This window comes from Capricornis sumatraensis, chromosome 21 (genome assembly GCF_032405125.1).
Source record: "Capricornis sumatraensis isolate serow.1 chromosome 21, serow.2, whole genome shotgun sequence".
Classification (NCBI taxonomy): domain Eukaryota; kingdom Metazoa; phylum Chordata; class Mammalia; order Artiodactyla; family Bovidae; genus Capricornis; species Capricornis sumatraensis.
Window position 1 is genome coordinate 46,679,270 of NC_091089.1, and position 20,431 is coordinate 46,699,700.

Genomic DNA, 20,431 nt, shown 5'->3' on the forward strand with positions numbered 1-20,431 from the left:
GACCTTCTGGAACTAACACTCAAAAAAGATATCCTTTTCATTATACGGGACTGAAATGCAAAAGTAGGAATTCAAGAAACACCTGGAGTAACAGGCAAATTTGGCCCTGGGGTACAGAATTAAACCCGGCAAAGGCTAATAGAGTTTTGCCAAGAGAATGCACTGGTCAAAGCAACACCCTCTTCCAACAACACAAGAGAAGACTCTATACATGGACATCAGTAGATGGTCAATACCGAAATCAAACTGATTATATTCTTTGCAGCAAGAGATGAAGAAGCTCTATACAGTCAGCAAAAACAAGATTGGAAGCTGTCTGTGGCTCAGATCATGAACTCCTTATTGCCAAATTCAGATTTAAATTGAATAAAATAGGGGAAAACCACTAGGTCATTCAGGTATGAACTAAATCAAATCCCTTATGATTATACAGTGGAAGTGAGAAATAGATTCAAGGGATTAGATCTGAAAGAGTGCCTGAAGAACTATGGGCGGAGGTTTGTGACACTGTACAGGAGGCAGGGATCAAGACCATCCCCAAGAAAAAGAAATACAAAAAGGCAAAATGGTTGTCTGAGGAGGCCTTACAAATAGCTGTGAGAAGAAGAGAAATGAAAGGCAAAGGAAAAAAGGAAAGATATACCCATTTGAATGTAGAGTTCCAAAGAATAGCAAGGAGAGATAAGAAAGCCTTCCTCAGTGATCAGTGCAAAGAAATAGAGGAACAGTAGAATGGGAAAGACTAGAGATCTCTTCAAGAAAATTAGAGATATCAATGGAATATTTCATGAAAAATGGGCTCAATAAAGGACAGAAATGGGACAAAGAAGCAGAAGATATTAAGAAGAGATGGCAAGAATACCCAGAAGAGCTATACAAAAAAGATTTTCATGACACAGATAATCACATTGGTATGACCACTCACCTAGAGCCAGACATCCTGGCATGTGAAGTCAAGTGGGCCTTAGGAAGCATCACTATGAACAAAGCTAGTGGAGGTGATGGAATTCCAGTTGAGCTATTTCAAATCTTAAAAGATGATGCTATGAAATGCTATACTCAATATGCCAGCAAATTTGGAAAACTCAGCAGTGGCCACAGGACTGGAAAAGGTCAGCTTTCATTCCAATCCCAAAGAACAGCAATGCTAAAGAATGCTCAAACTACCACACAATTGCACTCATCTCACACACTAGCAAATTAACGGTCAAAATTCTCCAGGCCAGGCTTCAGCAGTATGTAAACCATGAACTTCCAGATGTTTTAGCTGAATTTAGAAAAGGCAGAGGAACCAGAGATCAAATTACCAACATCTGTTGGATCATCAAAAAAGCAAGAGATCTCCAGGAAAACATCTACTCTGCTTTATTGACTATGCCAAAGCCTTTGACTGTGTGGATCACAATAAACTGTGGAAAATTCTGAGAGAGATGGGAATACCAGACCACCTGACCTGCCTCCTGAGAAATCTGTATGCAGGTCAGGAAGCAACAGTTAGAACTGGACATGGAACAACAGACTGGTTCCAAATAGGAAAAGGAGTATGTCAAGGCTGTATATTGTCATACTGCTTATTTAACTTATATGCAGTGTATATCATGCAAAATGCTGGGCTGGATGAAGCACAAGCTGGAATCAAGATTGCTGGGAGAAATATCAATAACCTCAGATATGCAGATGATACCACCCTTATGGCAGAAAGCAAAGAACAACTAAGGAGCCTCTTGATGAAAATGAAAAGGGAGAGTGAAAAATTTGGCTTAAAACTCAACATTCAGAAAACTAAGGTCATGGCATTTGGTCACATCCCTTCATGGTAAATAGATGGGGAAACAGTGGAAACAGTGTCAGATTTTATTTTCTGGGCTCCGAAATCACTGCAGATGGTGATTGCAGCCATGAAATTAAAAGATGTTTGTTCCTTGGAAGGAAAGTTATGACCAACCTAGACAGCATATTAAAAATCAGAGACATTACTTTGTCAATAAATGTCCATCTAGTCTAAGCTATGGTTTTTCCAGTAGTTATGTATGGATATGAGAGTTGAACTATAAAGAAAGCTGAGTGCCAAAGAATTGATGCTTTTGAACTATGGTGTTGGAGAAGACTCTTGAGAGTCCCTTAGACTGCAAGGAGATCCAACCAGTCCATCCTAAAAGAAATCAGTCCTGAAAATTCACTGGAAGGACTGATGCTGAAGCTGAAATTCCAATGCTTTGGCCACCTGATGTGAAGAACTTACTGATTTGTAAAGACCCTGATGCTGGGAAAGATTGAAGATGGGAGGAGAAGGGGATGACAGAGGATGAGATGGTTGGATGGCATCACTGATTTGATCAACACGAGTTTAACTCTGAGAGTTGGTGATGGACGGGAGGCCTGGTGTGCTGCAGTCCATGGGGTCACAAAGAGTTGGACATGACTGAGCAACTGAACTGAACAGAATTTAGGTGAAAAGAACTCTCCAAACATGGTGCGATACCAGAAATTATGAAAGAAAATACTAACATTTGTTAAAACAAATAGAAATGCAATATTTATCTAGGAAAAATATATATTTAAAAGGCAAATAACAAAATAAAAATAATGCAAGAACAAAAATAAAAATGAGTAATATTAGTAATATATGGTTGTCATAAATCAATATGAATGCCCTAGAAGAAATGAGTAAAGGGTATAAATAGACAGTTTGTAGAGGAGTAATTATAAGTGACTTGTAAGTACATGAAAAAATGCTCATTTTTAAAAGTAATGATTAAAAAATAAATTAAAAAAAGATATAATTTTTCACCTGTTAAATTGGCAGAGTTCAGAAATAAGGATATTTATTTTTTGCAAGGTTTTTGATAAGTGCATTCTCATATACAGCCATGGAATGTTAGAATTTGTGTCACTTCTTTGAAGGGCAATAACTTTTCATATCTTATATATTAAGAATGCACATAAAGTTTTTCTAATAGCTTTACTTATTAAAGGTATGTCAATGTATGGAAAACCAATACAGTATTGTAAAGTAAAATAAAGTAAAAATTTAAAAAAAAAAGGCATTATAGAGAAATAATTGGACAAATTTTAAAACACATGTGTATAAGAACTTTATTTGTGCCATTATTTACATATGAAAAGCAGGATTTAACCTTAATGTTTAATTAAAAGAAATTGATTAATATACAATAAAACTATGAAAGTTGCATATCTAATCTTTTGAAATAGGAAAATGCTTATGATATACTGATGAGATGCAAGAGCAGACTGGAGAATAGTATATGCAATATGAATCCATTCTTTGAAAATGAATGAAAATAATTTCATTTATTTAGAAATTAAATTCTGGAATGATTTACACAGAGTATAAGTAGGTTTAAGTCTTAATAATTCATACAAATGATAATTTTGTTTTCTTCATTTTTATTAGTATTTTAATTTTAGTAAAATATGGATTACTATTATAAATTTAAAAATATGTATTTATACTATATGTTTAACATTATGAGCCTTATATTTAGAAGGAATCATTAAAATAGTCTAATCTTGTCCATGCTACAGACCAGTTTAAGAATCCCCTGAACAAAATGTCCCTAATAGGGGATAACATAGTTTGCCCTGAGTACCCCAAAGGAGAAAGCCACTACCCTGTTCTATTTTGGGATCTTCTAGCCAGTAATTTTTTTTCCTTCTTCTGTCAAACTGAAATCTTTTCCCAGTATTTTTGCTTTATGAGTCCTAGTTTCTAGTTCTCTGTGAAAACTTCTAAATGAAAACCTATCAATGCTTTGAATAAATGATTATATTTCCTCTTGGTCTTGTCTTCACAAAAATCTCAAACCCCAATTGTTTCATTAATGGCTCATGACTTTGAACTTTTCTCTCATCTTAGGTGGGCTACTCTGGTGGCTCAGTAGTAAAAATTTCCTGCAATGCAGGAGATTCAGGAAATGGGGTTCAATTCCTGGGTGGGAAAGATCTCCTAGAGGAGAGCATGGCAACCCACTCCACTGTTCTTGCTTGGAGATCCCATGGACAGAAGAGCCTGCTGGGCTACAGTTCATGGGGTCCAAAGAGTCAGACACAACTGAAGTGACTGAGTGCATGCACACACACACACACACACACACACACACACTCAATCTTAGACATCCTTCCATGTTCTTTGAACTATGGTGTTGGAGAAGATTCTTGAGAGTCCCTTGAACAGCAAAGAGATCAAATCAATCAATTCTAAAGAAAATCAACCCTGAATATTCATTGGAAGGACTGATGGTGAAGCTGAAGCTCCAGTACTTTGGCCACCAATACAAAGAGCTGACTTATTGGAAAAGACCTTGATGCTGGGAAAGATTGGGTGCAGGAGAAGAAGAGGATGACAGATGAGATGGTTGGATGGTATCTTTGCCTCAGTGGACATGAGTTTGGGCAAACTCATGGAGACAGTGAGGACAGGGAAGCCTGGCCTGCTGCAGTCCATGGGGTCACAAAGAGCTGGACATGACTAAGTGACTGAACGACAACAACAATGTGTTCCTCTACTCAGAAGCTTAATGCATACCATTCAAACTGGAGTTCAAGTCAGAATGGGAAAAATGACAAGTGAGAAAGAACTTTAGAAAAGAAAAATATCTCTGGGAGTTGGAATGGCAAACTCAGGCTTCATGGAAAAGATAGAACTTATCAAGTCAGTTAACAAATGAAAAGATTTTTGATGACAGAAGAAGTCTAGGAGACATGAAATTTGAGAAAGTTTCCCCTTAAGGGTCAAAATTTCAGCTCAAGAGAGGAATAAAGAAAAATTAAAATTTGCTTTCTTTTCATTCATTATTGTATTATTTTTGCTCCTTTCCTACTTCCTAGTTTCATTGCTATTGTGGGAAATGCCAAAAATACTAAACAAAGCAATGTTTGCTTTCTCATAGCTTTTGTTGCTCTTTTTGAAATGTTAAAGTCTTTTTCAATACTTTGTTATAATTCTATAAACTATTTCCTATAAATAGTTTTAAAATCCCCAGATAGACAATGTGTACATGCTAAGTCACTTCAGTTGAGTCCAACTCTTTGTGACCCTATGGACTGTAGACCTCCAGGCTCTTCTGTCCAGAGCCAATCAGGCTCTTCTGATTCTCCAGGCAAGAATACTGGAGTGCACTGCTGTGCCCTCCTCCAGGGGATCTTCCTGATCCAGGGATAGAACCTGCATCTCTTATGTCTGCCACATTGGTAGGCAGGTTCTTTACCACTAGTGCCACCTGGGAAGCCCTAGATGGGAAATCAGCAACTTAAAGTCAGAGAGGAATCTAATTTTTTCATTAGCTCCTCCCATGCATAGTACCATGTAAGAATACATATGATAAAGATTTCTTTGGGTTATTTAATAAATATTACTGCTTTTATGTCTGGTGACGAGTCCTTCTGAGCTATCATCTAATTTCTACTCCAACCCATAGGTGAAAGCTTACATCCTGTACTGTTGTCATGTTAGAAGAGGGACTAAGTCACAATAAGTATTGTCTTTGCTGAAACTTATATTCCTTCCAATTGTAGATAAACTTCTTCACACCAACTACTGTGGGTTTTGTGAAATTCTTAGTGGGAGATGGTAAAGATCATTCTCCCCAATGTATTTTGTTGGCTCTGAAGGCAAGAAGCAAGAAAATTCTAGGGTCTAAATAGAGTATTCAGTCTCAGAGTTGCTATCAGGCTGACACATGTTACCTTACCTCTTACTCTTTTCTGTAGACCTTTCCACTTCTCTTGACACCATTTGACACCATTACAGAGTGATGTCTTTTCAAACCTGTGGTTACCTTGTTCTCAAAGTTTAGAATCTACTCTGACTTATCCAAGGACGCAGACTATTTTCCTCCTAGCTGAAGAGACAGTCAGAAAAGCAAGAGGAGATGATCCTACTTGGTTAATGTGACTTCTTTATACAAAATGTGGTAAAATGAGAGGTAGATGGTATTTGGGTATTAGTTTTTAACTGTTCACTGTGGTTAAGAACTGACATAAGTTCATGTTCAGTAGTTGACTCATGATCCTTCAATTGGGATGACTAGCGTATTGCATTTATTTGCTGAGCTATGTCAGGAAGACAGACCCTTGGGAAATATGTGTGGTAAGCAAAATCTATATACTCAATACCTCCCATCTTAACAGTCAATACCCTTCTCCTAGTCATTACCTAATATGTAGCAAGTTCTATTCTCACCTGTGTCCCCAAATAGATGCAAATTTATAATAAAATGTTTGCATTTGGTAAGAAATGTTTTACTTAAGAAGTTTTCAGAGTAAATTAAATAATGACTCTTATGGCAAACTAGATAAGCTGTTGTTTGATATAAACTGAGTTAGTAGACCTTCTAAGATCCCACATATTAGCAAAACTTTCTTATGCAGGGTGGCTCCGACTGGCATCATATATCACATAGCAGAAGTATCTGTGGCCTGAATTCATTACCTATCCATATCCTACTCCCAGTTCATTTAGAGTTAATAAATTAAAGCAACATAGAAATTCTCTGGGATAGGATTTTTGAGGAAATTCATCATCATTTATATAACACTGAAGAAAAATTTATGTTCATAGTTGCTACTTGCACAACTACTTCTCAGTGCCACTAGCCATAGGACAGATGGCCAGCATCAATCTCCTCTCCTGCAAGTGTTAACAGGTCTCTAGAGGAAAGGGGAGTTCTAAATTTGCTAGTAAAAGGGTAAAACAAAATTGAGATATGAAGCTGGCTGAATCCTAAGCCTTTAACAAAGAATATGAGGGTAGTGATGTAGATAGAAAATTTTGGTGTAGGATGCGGTTTCTGGAAGGATGAATGGTCAAAGAACACTTGCCCTAAATAGTCTAGATCTTAAAAACACTATTGTCCCTATTCTCTTCCAAAATCAATTTAAGCTCTTGATTAGTCCTCACCAACCACACAATTCATCAGTGAGTTACCACAAAAGTATACTATATTACACCTCATGAAGCTGTGATATACTGCTAAATTTCTGTTACTTTCCTTTTATTAACAACTGGCTTCCCAATTCATAACTTGGATATATAGCACCTTCAATATTATTAACTGTCACTGGCACCTGATTCCAGTACAGAACTAGAATATATACTCTCTAAGGATAATGCACACAAATTATCTTAGATATCCTTCTCATGAAGGCCACATCCTTCCTAGAACCAAGTCCATAACTGATTGACAAGCTCAATGGAGAAAGAGCAGAAAACAGGAAAGCATGTATTATACATTGCCCTAAATTCATCAGACCACCCTTCAGAAAAGGGAAATAACAAAGAGTGAATGGTGGGAAGTCATTTTATCTGCTAGAAAAATATGCTCTGTTCCCTACTCAAAAACAAGTGGTTGTGAAGCAACCACATTATTTAAAGATACAAGGCAAACAGGAAGAGGAAGCCAAACACCCAGGCCCTGAGAACTTACCACAAGTGCTCCCCTCAGCTGAGCTGGTTTGCAGTCACCATGGGCATGCTGATAGGCTCTAGTGGTTTCTGTGATCAGAAAGGAAAGAGGAAAGGAAAATACCAGTTCCTCTTTACCAAGCTATTTGGGAAGCAGTTGCTCATTCAAAGGAATAATAATGATTTCTAGAACCAACCACCATCACTGCCATCTAAAAAAAGAAGTTCAGTGTTAAAATGCAATCTTGGAAGATATGGTAACTGCCAAAAGAAGACTGCCTGAAAAATCTTGGGGGATGTCAGTACCTTAGAATCAATTGGTGACACACATGACCTTAGTGGCAACAGAACTTGAAAGATTTATAGATTAGGCTGAAAGAGTCTCTAGTTTTGAAATACCCAGTACAAATGGACAGACATTTCACAAACTATCTTGAGATGACACTCCAGGCCTCAGATCTCATTTCAATCACACTTTGAAATACCTAGCACTTCATTGCATGATCATCTCTGAGACAAGTTGTTACTTTCTTGCTTCACAAATCAGCAGAAGATCTGAAAAGAGGACAAGGTAAATATTGTGACTGCAAAGCAATTTCACTATTTTTCTTATTCCTATCAATAGTCTTAATACTTTGAATTAAGTATCAATGTCATTTTTCTATGAGTGAAGGTACTGAGTTTGGAATAGCCATCATATAGCCAGTCAAAGTCAGGTCTATCTGATAAGAAATGTTCTCCTCTCCCCTCTGTGCTGTGGGGTAATTCATATTTAGGGGATGGTGGCAAGGTGATATTCCATGGCAGACTGAGTTCTATTGCTGAGAAACAATTTCTTTGGGGCCAGAGTAAGAAGTCATGTGTGAAAAGTTCTCCCTTTGAATATACTGGAAAGAATGAATCCACAGTTTTCTCAGAACCCCAAAACCCTTGAGAAGAAAGCTAAAGATCCTCACCTTCCAGATATGAATTACACAGAAAAATGTACCACTTGGCTGACAGTAATGTTAATGTATGTTTTCTCATTTCCCTCACTCTGATAAGATATAGTGTCATGGAGAACCAAATTAACACACTGGGAGGCTTTGTCATTAAAGAAATGCAAGCTCACTTTGATTATTGCTGGCAAGAGGGCAGAGTGTATGGTGCAAACAGCAATCCTATTCTCAGAGTTAATATTCTTGCAGGCAGCATAGCTCTGTTTCAGAGTATCTTGAACTATGAAATAGGGATGTAATTTTTCATATCTAGAGGGACATAATGATTTCCAAGCTAGGTACTTAAAGGTATAGCCAGCCATATATTGCAATGAACACAGCTGTCAATGTTGCCATAATCATAAAAAAAAAAAAGGAAACATGAGACAGGAGGGAGGAAATCACAACTGTTTCTAGCTATATTTGTATGAACAGAATATGTTATTTGTGAGACTAAGTGAGAAAGGCACTCAAGTAAAAGACTAAAAATAAGATGTATTTATCTGAAAGGAGTTACCAAATGTAATCAGGCAATGTACTAAAAAAGCTTGAAGATTCTTAAATTTATTATTGCAATTGTTGTTTTTTGCCTTTGCATTCTAATTAAAGTGTTACTGTTTCAATTAATTTTTAAATTTACTTATGTTTGTTGTTTTGCTATTTGATTAGAACCTACTGATTATGGAAAAACAGGTGCTAGACCTGGGATAAAGATCCAGGCTCTAGTGAACATATTTTCCTCACTTACTTCTTACTATTTGATAAATTATGTCATCCTTTGAAGCCTCCATTTCCTCATCTGAAAATAGACTAACGATATCTATATCGACAACCTCACATAGGATTGCAAATATCAAAAGGGACAATTAATGAGAAAATATATCAGATGCACAAGACCTGGGCTTCCCAAAACTGTAAATGTCTCATTAAGCATCAGGCTATTGAAATTACCTTCATATCTGACAGAGGAGAGGAGATATTGAGGACGGCCAGATGTAAAAAAGCTGGATGTTCTCTCAGAAATGGAACATGGATTTTATTTTGCCACCACAAATAGCAAAATCATTGAGTTCATCTGAAACGTGACTCACTGTTTTACATTCAAAGACTTGAGGAGACATGAGCTGTGCCTACATCACATAAAATATAAAATGAAGATAAAGAATTCAAAGAATTGAAAATTAATTGTTCCACAAGCCAGTGTGATGTTTAGTCTTTAAGAGGGTAGGTAATTGCACCCATAACAAAACAGTTTGGATTTGAAAAATATATTCTGAAAATATATAACCAAAAGAAGAGATTCAAAAGAAATGTTTATGTACTTAATACATTTCCAATTCCTGAGAGGGAAAAACGATCTCTTACAAAGATGACCCAACAATAGAGAACAATGATTATGAGACAAGTACTATCCAGTTCTGGACAGAATAATGGTAATTAAAATTAAGAATTAGTCAGTCTTCATCAAACAGTAGAAAGAAGTATATGAAGACAGAACTCAGATCTAAAGAATCAGGTTCTAGGGACAGCATCTGGTAGAATACGTGGGAAACCATGAACCCAAGGAATAATACTGCTGTTTTATGAATGACTAAAGTAAGTTTTAAAAGTTTAATTTGTCTAAGATCACAAAAAGAAAATTTGAAAAGTAATTCTTAAGACCAGAGTCTTCAGCTGAACTCCACAAGAAAGGCTTAAATTTAGAATACTATATTGCTATAAAAACATAAATACTTTAAAAAGAATTTATGAAAATGATGCAATCAACTGACTAGCTATGTTCAGTGAAACACCTAAGTCTTTTTTACTTTTTATTTTATTATTATTATTATTATTTTTAATTTTAAAATCTTTAATTCTTACATGTGTTCCCAAACATGAACCCCCCCTCCCACCTCCCTCCCCATAACATCTCAGTGGGTCATCCCCATGCACCAACCCCAAGCATGCTGTATCCTGCGTCAGACATGGACTGGCAATTCAATTCTTACATGATAGTATACATGATAGAATGCCATTCTCCAAAATCATCCCACCCTCTCCCTCTCCCTCTGAGTCCAAAAGTCCATTTTACACAGCTGTGTCTTTATACAGTATACTAACACATATATATGGAATTTAGAAAGATGGCAATGATGACCCTGTATGCAAGACAGGAAAAAAAAAACAAAACACCTAAGTCTTTTCACATGGAAATGCTAGTCATCAAAGTAAATTTCCAGGACCATTTTAACACATAACCACTGCCAGGTAAACAGTAACATTGAAACTCTTTTCATATTAATAAAGAAACAAGAATTTAGGTAAACTGTAGATAATCAGAATATTTGCTGTTGTTCAGTCACCAAGTCATTTCCGACTCTTTGTCATCCCACGGACTGCAGCACACAAGGTTTCCCTCTTCTTCCAGAATATTGGGCAAGAAAAAAGTGACAGGGGAATAGATTTTTCTCTTAAAATGGGCTACATATTCTGATACCTCAAACAGTATCCCTTGAGCCATATTTAGCTCTATATGTTGATTTCTCAGATTCGGCTAGTTCAAATAATGAATTTGAAATTTAAGTAATTCAAAAGTCATATGTAATAATATATCTTTATTTCTTTATAACTGAAATTAAGCTAAATCTCAATTCCCATTTCTAATAGTGTTAGAAAGCTGAGCATCTGGAGTCAAATCAGTCTCTTTCCATTTATGTACTTATGATCTCAGGGGAATCACCTATTCCCCTTTGCATTCTCTCAGAAATGAAGTTAAATTAACAGAGAGCAGAAGTTTTACATTTTGATAATGCTCAGTGTATCAAATTTTGTTTTTCTGTTTACTGCTTTTGATATCATTTATAAAAAGTCTTTGCTTATTCCAAAGTCATCACTATAATATCCTTTTTACTTTAGAAAACAGTTTTTATGTTTATATCTACAATTCATCTTGAATTAATTTGTATGTGTGGTGTGATATGAACTGATGCTCACTTTTTTCTTTGCATTTATCCAGTTGTTTTGACACCATTTATTATACTCTAAATTCCTTACCAAGTCATCTAAGTATCTCTGACAAAAATCAAATGATTGTATACATGTGGCTATGTATCTAGAGTCTCTATTCTGGCTTTCTTTTTTTACTATATATATCTGTTTTTACACAAATACCACTTTCTTAATTACAACAGCTTTATGGTACGATGTGAAATCAGGTAGTTTAAATTCTCTAACTTTGTTTCTCTTTTCCAAGATATTTTATGTATTCGTATGCCTACATACATTTTATAATCAGTAAATTATAATTGAATTTAATTATAATTCAATTTTATTTATAATTCAATTTCTAAACTACTTAATTAAAAACAAAATCTATTGGGAATTGTTGAATTTATAAATCAACCATAGGAAATATCTACAATATTGATTCTTCCAATCTATGATCATTGCATATTTCAATGTTAATTTAGGCCTCTTTAATTCCTCTAGGACATATCTCAAAGGTTTCAGTGTAGACGTCTTACATTTCTCTAATAAGTGTGATCCTAATCATGAAGTGTTTATTTATAAATGATTAATGATTCTTGTCTAAATCAATTATTACCATGATTTTGAAAATACTTTTCCTAAAGTTCTTAATTATCCTCTGCTTGAGGATTAGCTCAATACAAGCGATTCTCTCATTTTCAAAACCAGACTCATGGTTTATTATTTTAAACATGAATTCTCTTGATCTAGAATAATTCCTGGAGAAAAAGATCAAATAGAATGAGTCAAATGTGAGCATACATTAAAATATCTAAATGGAATATATAACAGAAGTTAAATCTAAGCTGGTGGTCCTATTAAAATGAGAAAAATAAGTTTATTTTGCTATAATATGTTTTTACCATCATCAGTATAGTCATTCTGCATTGAATACTACCTGTGCACTTGGCAGTTGATATTTGTGTTTTACACTTGACTGTCTTATTTGATGCTGATTATAATCCAATAAGGTAAGTGCTATTATGTGCTTAGATGCTCAGTCATGTCCAACTCCTTGCAACTGCATGGACTGTAGCCTGTGAGACTCTATCCATGGGATTTTTCAGGCAGGAATACTGGAGTAGCTTGCTGTTTCCTTCTCCAGGGGATCAACCGGACCCAGGGATTGAACCTGCGTCTCCTGTGTCTTCTGAAATGCAGGCGGAGTTTTTACCCACTGAGCCCCTGGGGAAGCCTCAAGTGCTATTATAATCATTTGAAAAATGAGTAACCTGAGGCTTAGAGAATTGGTAATGTCTTGGATTATACATCTAAGAAGTAGAATCAGTAGTGCCTCTCTGACTGTGAATGTAAGCACATGAGTGTAACTCAGTTTTATTGAGACTTTCCCACTTTGTTCTAAAACTAAAGGCTGGAAGAACCAGTGTTCCATTATTAAGGTATCCAGTTAATTGTTTCCAGGTCACCAAGCAAGTATCTATTTTGTCATTCAATCTGTTTGGCAGCACTTTCAAAAATAGAACTTGAGTGCTATTCTTATGATAAAAGAAGTTATAGGAAGAGCTATTTCTGAAGGAAAGAACTAGAAAAGAAAAATCTTTAAGTTTTACATATAAATTCAATTCTTTTAAGTAAATATTTTTTTTGGAGGGTGAAGTTTGCAAAGCATAGAGTACAGTCTCTTTTTCCAACAGAGTAAAACTCAAAAGAGTAATACAATATGCTTTTAGACAAAGAGCTCAGCTATGGTGTTATTTATGAACAGTATGATGGTGACAGTCAGAGGTACAAGGGAGATAGTTAGTGAGAAGAATCACAACGTTTTTAATCCCAGAAAGGTTATTGTCTGCCCAAACTCCTACTACAGAGTTCTGAAAACATGAATATTGTTAAATTCTTAATGACAAAGGCAACCATTATATTACCTTATCATATGTAAAATAGATAGTGTGAATTCGAAGCATGAAGCAGGGCAGCTGGTGCTCTATGACAACCTAGAGGAATAGGGTAGGCAGGGAGGTAGGAACAGTGTTCAGGATGAAGGGGAAACATGTATGCCAATTCATGTTGATGTACAGCAAAAAGTCATCACAATATTGTAAAGTAATTATCCTCCAATTAAAGTAAATAAATTTATATAAGAAACAAGAACTTATCAAGTACAGTCAAAGTCCACTTACCAATGGTGTTTTTCACAGACTTAGAACAAAACAATTAAAAATTTTTGGAAACACAAAAAACCCCAAATTGCCAAAATGACCCTGAAGAGGAAGAAGGGAACTAGACGAATTATGCTTCCAAGTTCAGACTATATTACTACACAGTTGCAGTCATAAAACCAGTATAGTATGGACACAAAAACAGACATATAGATCAATGAAGCAGGACAGAAAGCCCACAAATAAACCCATCCATTTGTGATCAAGTAAGATAAAGGAGGAGAGAGTATACAATGATGATAAGATAGTCCCTTCAACAAGCAATGTTAGGAAAACTGGACAGCTACATGTAAAAAAATGAAACAAGTACATTCTCTAACACCATATACAGAAATAAACCCTAAAAGTCTGTTCTTTACATTTGTGTCTCTTTTGCTATCTCGCATACAGGGTTATCATTACCATCTTTCTAAATTCCATATATATGCGTTAGTATACTGCATTGGTGTTTTTCTTTGTGGCTTACTTCACTCTGTATAATCGGCTCCAGTTTTCATCCACCTCATTAGAAATGATTCAAATGTATTCTTTTCAATGGCTGAGTAATACTCCATTGTGTATACGTACCACAGCTTTTTTATCCATTCATCGGCTGATGGACATCTAGGTTGCTTCCATGTCCTGGCTATTATAAACAGGGCTGCGATGAACATTGGGGTACACGTGTCTCTTTCTATTCTGGTTTCCTCAGTGTGTATGCCCAGCAGTGGGATTGCTGGGTCATAAGGCAGTTCTATTTCCAGTTTTTTAAGGAATCTCCACACTGTTCTCCATAGTGGCTATACTAGTTTGCATTCCCACCAACAGTGTAAGAGGGTTCCCTTTTCTCCACACCCTCTCCAGCATTTATTGCTTGTACACTTTTGGATCGTGGCCATTCTGACTGGTATGAAATGGTACCTCATTGTGGTCTTGATTTGCATTTCTCTGATAATGAGTGATGTTGAGCATCTTTTCATGTGTTTGTTAGCCATCTGTATGTCTTCTTTGGAGAAATGTCTGTTTAGTTCTTTGACATATTTTTTGATTGGGTCATTTATTTTTCTGGAATTGAGCTGCATAAGTTGCTTGGACTCTGTGGGAGAGGGGGACGGTGGGATGATTTGGGAGAATGGCATTGAAACATGTATACTATCATGTAAGAAATGAATTGCTAGTCTAGGTTTGATACAGGATACAGGATGCTTGGGGCTGGTACACTGGGATGACCCAGAGAGATGATATGGGGAGGGTGGTGGGAGGGGGGTTCAGGGTTGGGAACTCATGTACACCTGTGGTGGATTCATGTCAATGTAGGGCAAAACCAATTCAGTATTGTAAATTAAAAAAATAAAATAAAATAAATAAAAATAAAAATACCATAAAAAAGAAACATGCAGTCCCTTACCTTGAAAAAAAAAAAAAAAGAAAGAAAGAAACCCCAAATGGAAAAAGAATTAAATGTAAGACCAGATAATATAAAACTCCCAGAGAAAAACATAGAACATTATATATATATAGCTATGATTTATCTATCCTTATATATTTATCTATATAAATAAATATATATATATATATTTAATTTGTCTCCTAGAGTAAAGGAAACAAAAGCAAAAATAAACATATGGGACCTAATTAAATTTAAAAGTTTTTGCACAACAGAAAATATTACCCAAATGAAAAAAACAACCTACTGAATGGGGAAAGTTATTTACAGACAATATTTTGTAAATCCCTTGTGACTGAGTGACTGACAAGGGATTATTTGCAAAATAAACAAATAGATCATACAGCTTAATATTTAAAAAAACCATAAAAAATGGGCAATGTGAAGGGAAGGGTGGGGGAAGGGAAAGTTAGGGAGTTTGGGATGGACATGTACACAGGTTGTACCTACTGTATAGCACATGGAACTCTGCTCAGTATCATGTGGCAGCCTGGATGGGAGGGGGTTTGGGGAGAATCACAAGCTAGATTCATGATTGCTGGTAGAAATTATCAGCAACCTCAGATATGCAGATGATATACTCTAATGGCAGAAATTGAAGTGAAGTGAAGTGAAAGTTGCTCAGTCGTGAGGGCAGGAGAAGATGGTGACAGAGGATGAGATGGTTGGATGATATCAGTGACTCAATGGACATGAGTTTAAGCAAATTCCAGGAGATAGTGAAGAACAGATAAGCATGGTGTGCTCCAGTCCATGGGATCTCAAAGAGTTGAACATGACTTAGTAACCGAACAACAATAGGGATCATCATATTAAATGAAGTCAGAAAGTCAACTATCATATGATATAACTTATATATAGTATCTTGGGCTTCCCTTGTGGTTCAGATTATAAAGAAATCTCCTGCCATGTGGGAGACCTGGGTTCATTCCCTGGGTTGGGAAACTCCCCTAGAGAAGGGAATAGCAACTCATTCCAGTATTCTTGCCTGGAGAATTCCATGGACATAGAAGCCTGGTGGATCCATGGGGTCACAAAAAGTTGGACATGACTGAGTGACACACACACACACACAAATATGTAGAATCTTAAAAAAATAATATAAATGAATTCATTTATAAAGCAGAAACAGACCCACAGACATAAAAAAAAAAAAAAAAACTTATGGTTACCAAAGGAAAGAGGATATGGAGCAATAAATTGGAAACAGTATTAACATATGTATACTATATAAACAGATACACAGTAAGGGCCTACTGCATAGCACAGAGAACTATATTCAATATCTTGTAATGAAATATTTTTTTACAATATTTTGTAAATTTGTGATTTACAGAATTACTTTTCAGTGCTCCTGTAACTAACACACCATTGTAAATCTATGTTTCAAATTAAAAAATCGACTTAACTTTTGTTTGCCATGCTCACCCCAAGAAGGAGTTTTACTTGTCAGTCTTATGTTATGCAAGTTGTTCACTAGTCCCTTCTAGCAATACCAGTCTCAATCTAGTAATTAAAATAGCCAACCCCGTAAAACTACCAACTGGCTTTAAAATAAAAACTCTTCCGTTGTTTCAGACAAAAAGACTGCAGATGGGGAAGTAGGTTTGATCAGTGCCTTAGACTTTCCAAGAATTCTACTTAAATTCCTTTCTACTTGGCTCAAAATAAGGGACAAGCACACCAATAGATCTCTCAAAAAATTTACCCTCAAATGATCAACTTTTTTATAATCTTGTGGGAGAGAGGATTAAGAATTGTGTAATTAAGTGGTTTTTATTTGACAATTTATTAGACAGTCCTGCATCCCTTTATATCTCCAGACTAATGTCTATTAAATGCTTGTGTTAGGCATGCACTGTGTTAGCACAAAGTATCTAAGATAAATGAAGTAGAGTTCTTATTCCCTTTGGAATGAGTGTCATAAAATTGGCACAAAATAAAATTACGAGAGGAGATAATTGGTAGCTGAAATACACAGGGTTGATTTCGTAGACATTGTGTGCTATGACTCAAGGATAAGATTGGTTTCTAACAGGTAGAAGTGAGAGAAAATGGCTTCTTAACTACTGAATGGAATATAACTGTGACCAAATGGTCAAAATGTAAAAAAGCCAGATGTTGTATAAAACATGTATTTATTTCAGTGCAATTTACTATATGCCTATCCTATTTCCCAGTCTGTAGGCTGTAGGAGGATAACAACTGTAGTGGACGTTTGCCCTTTGTGGCTACCCAGTATTCAAACTCAGTTTCTTGAAGGAGAACACGTGTCTTCCTTTGCTCTTGGTAGCTAGACTATAGGGACTTCATTGAATCACAATTGACTGTCTATTTCCCTTGGGAGTTTAACTGAAAACTAAAGTTAAATAAAGCAAAGATGCATCCAGAAATTCGGAAAACTTGCCAACAGCCACAGCATGCATCTCCTGGCAGAAATGTCAGTAAAAATTTCTAATGCTCAGGTCTAGTTCTATGCTGTGCTATGCTGTGCTAAGTCACTTCAGTTGTGTGTCCAACTCTTTGCAACCCTGTGGACCATAGGCTACTAGGCTCCTCTGTTCTTGGAATTCTCCCGGCAAGAATACTGGAGTAGGTTGCTGTGGCCTCCTCCAGGGGATCTTCCTGACTCAGGGATCAAAACTGCATCTCTAGTCTCTTCCATTGGCAGACAAGCTCTTTACTACCAGCACCACCTGGGAAGCTCAGGTCTAGTTCATTTCAGTCGAGTTGCTCACTCATATCCAACTCTTTGTGACCCCATGGACTGCAGCATGCCAGGCTTCCCTGTCCATCACCAACTCCCAGGAGCTTACTTAAACTCATATCCATTGAGTTGGTGATGCCATCCAACCATCTCATCCTCGGTCATCCCCGTCTCCTCCCTCCTTCAATCTGTCCCAGCATCAGGATCTTTTCCAATGAGTCAGTTCTTTGCATCATGTGGTCAAAGTATTGGAGTTTCAGCTTCAGCATCAGTCCTTCCAATGAATTTTTAGGACTGATTTCCTTTAGGATTGACTGTTTGGATCTCCTTCTTGTCCAAGGGACTCTCAAGAGTCTTCTCCAACACCACAGTTCAAAAGCATCAATTCTTCAGTGCTCAGCTTTCTTTATGGTCCAACTCTCACATCCATACATGACTACTGGAAAAGCCATAGCTTTGACTAGATGGACCTTTGTTGGCAAAGTTATGTCTCTGCTTTTTAATATGCTGTCTAGGTTGATCATAACTTCTTTTCCCAAAGAGTAAGTGTCTTTTAATTTCATGGCTTCAGTCACCATCTGCAGTGATTTTGGAGCCCCCCAAAATGCAGTACTTGGATGCAATTTCAAAAACAACAGAATGATCTCTGTTCGTTTCCAAGGCAAACCATTCAATATCACAGTAATCCAAGTCTATGCCCTGACCAATAAGGCTGAAGAAGCTGAATTTGAACAGTTCTATGAAGACCTACAAGACCTTCTAGAACTAACACCCAAAAAAGATATCCTTTTAATTATAGGGGACTGGAATGCAAAAGTAGGAAGTCAAGAAACACCTGGAGAAACAGGCAAATTTGGCCTTGGAGTACAAAATGAAGTAGGGCAAAGGCTAATAGAGTTTTGCCAAGAGAACACACTGGTCACAGCAAACACCCTCTTCCAACAACACAAGAGAAGACTTTATACATGGACATCACTAGATGATCAATATCAAAATCAGATTGATTATATTCTTTGCAGCCAGAGATGGAGAAGCTCTATACAGTCAGTGAAAACAAGACCAGGAGCTGACTGTGGCTCAGATCATGAGCTCCTTATTGCCAAATTCAAACTAATTTTTTAGAATATAAATTTATTTTAATTGGAGGTGAATTACTTTACAATATTGTATTGGTTTGGCATACATCAACATGAATCTGCCACAGGTATACACATGTTCCCCATCCTGAACCCCCCTTCCTCCTCCCTCCCCATACCATCCCTCTAGGTCGTCTCAGTGCACCAGCCCCATGCATCCTGTATCATTCATTGAACCTGGATTGGCGATTCATTTCATATATGATATTATACATGTTTCAGTGCCATTCTCCCAAATCATCCCACCCTCGCCCTCTCCCACAGAGTCCAAAAGAGTGTTCTATACATCTGTGTCTCTTTTGCTGTCTTGCATACAGGGTTAAATTGAAGAAAATAGGGAAAACCACTAGACCATTCAGGTATGACCTAAATCAAATCCCTTTTGATTATACAGTGGAAGTGAGAAATAAATTCAAGGGATTAGTTCTGATAGACAGAATGCCTGAAGAACTAAGGACAGAGGTTTGTCACATTGTACAGGAGGCAGTGATCAGGACCATCCTCAAGAAAAAGAAATGCAAAAAGGCAAAATGGTTGTCTGAGGAGGCCTTACAAATAGCTATGAAAAGAAGAGAGGTTAAAGGCAAAGGAGAAAAGGAAAGATATACCGATTTGAATGCAGAGTTCCAAAGAATAGCACAGAGAGATAAAAAGCCTTCCTCAGTGATCAAATCAAAGAAATGGAAGAAAACAATAGAATGGAAAAGACTAGAGATCTCTTCAAGAAAATTAGAGATATCAAGGGAACATTTCATGCAAAGATGGTCACAACAAAGGACAGAATTTGTATGGACCTAACAGAAGCAGAAGATATTAAGAAGAGATGGCAAGGATACACAGAAGAATGCCAGGAGCCAGCACGGGAGATCCCACCTATGACAAGGTCATGTGGAGAGGCCTGATGGGCAAGGTGAGTCAGGTCTCAAGGGATCCTCTGTCTGAGCATCTACGCTGAAACCAAAATCTGTCTGTTTACTGTCTGCTATACTATACTTTTCTGACATTACCACCTTTTCTCTGGAAAGAGTTAATTCAGAGCTCCAGTTAACAGTCTCCTGCATATAAATAGAATGTCTCAGTTTAAACCCCTTTGATGGCTTTCTAACTTATCTGACCGGTCTGCCTGGACTTTACAACTTGTAGATTGTTTACAGCCCCCAACTGTGAGAGGCACGAAGCCCAAAACATCTTAAAGATATAGAGCCTTTTAGAGCTAAGAATTAGTTTGGTGAAGGGTTCCATTGTTGAGTTAATGTTTGCCACCAGGCCTCCATATCCGTTATCTTTTAGGCACCTGGGAGGATATTAATGTAAACGGGATGCAGAAATAGGAATATAGTAGTTTTGATGTTAGCAATGCTAGACTTTTGAGTTAATTAATTTTCTCTTTGTTATAAATCACTACTCCACTCTCTAGTTATAAATTGGTGTATCCTTGCTATGTAAGAATGTGACTTTATTTAGTGCTTTCTGAGAGTGGCACCAGACTTTGGAAAGAACAACACTATTACCCTTATCAGAAAAGGGCTGTAAAATGTTAATTGGCCTTCTGGCCGGAAGATGATGTAAATCA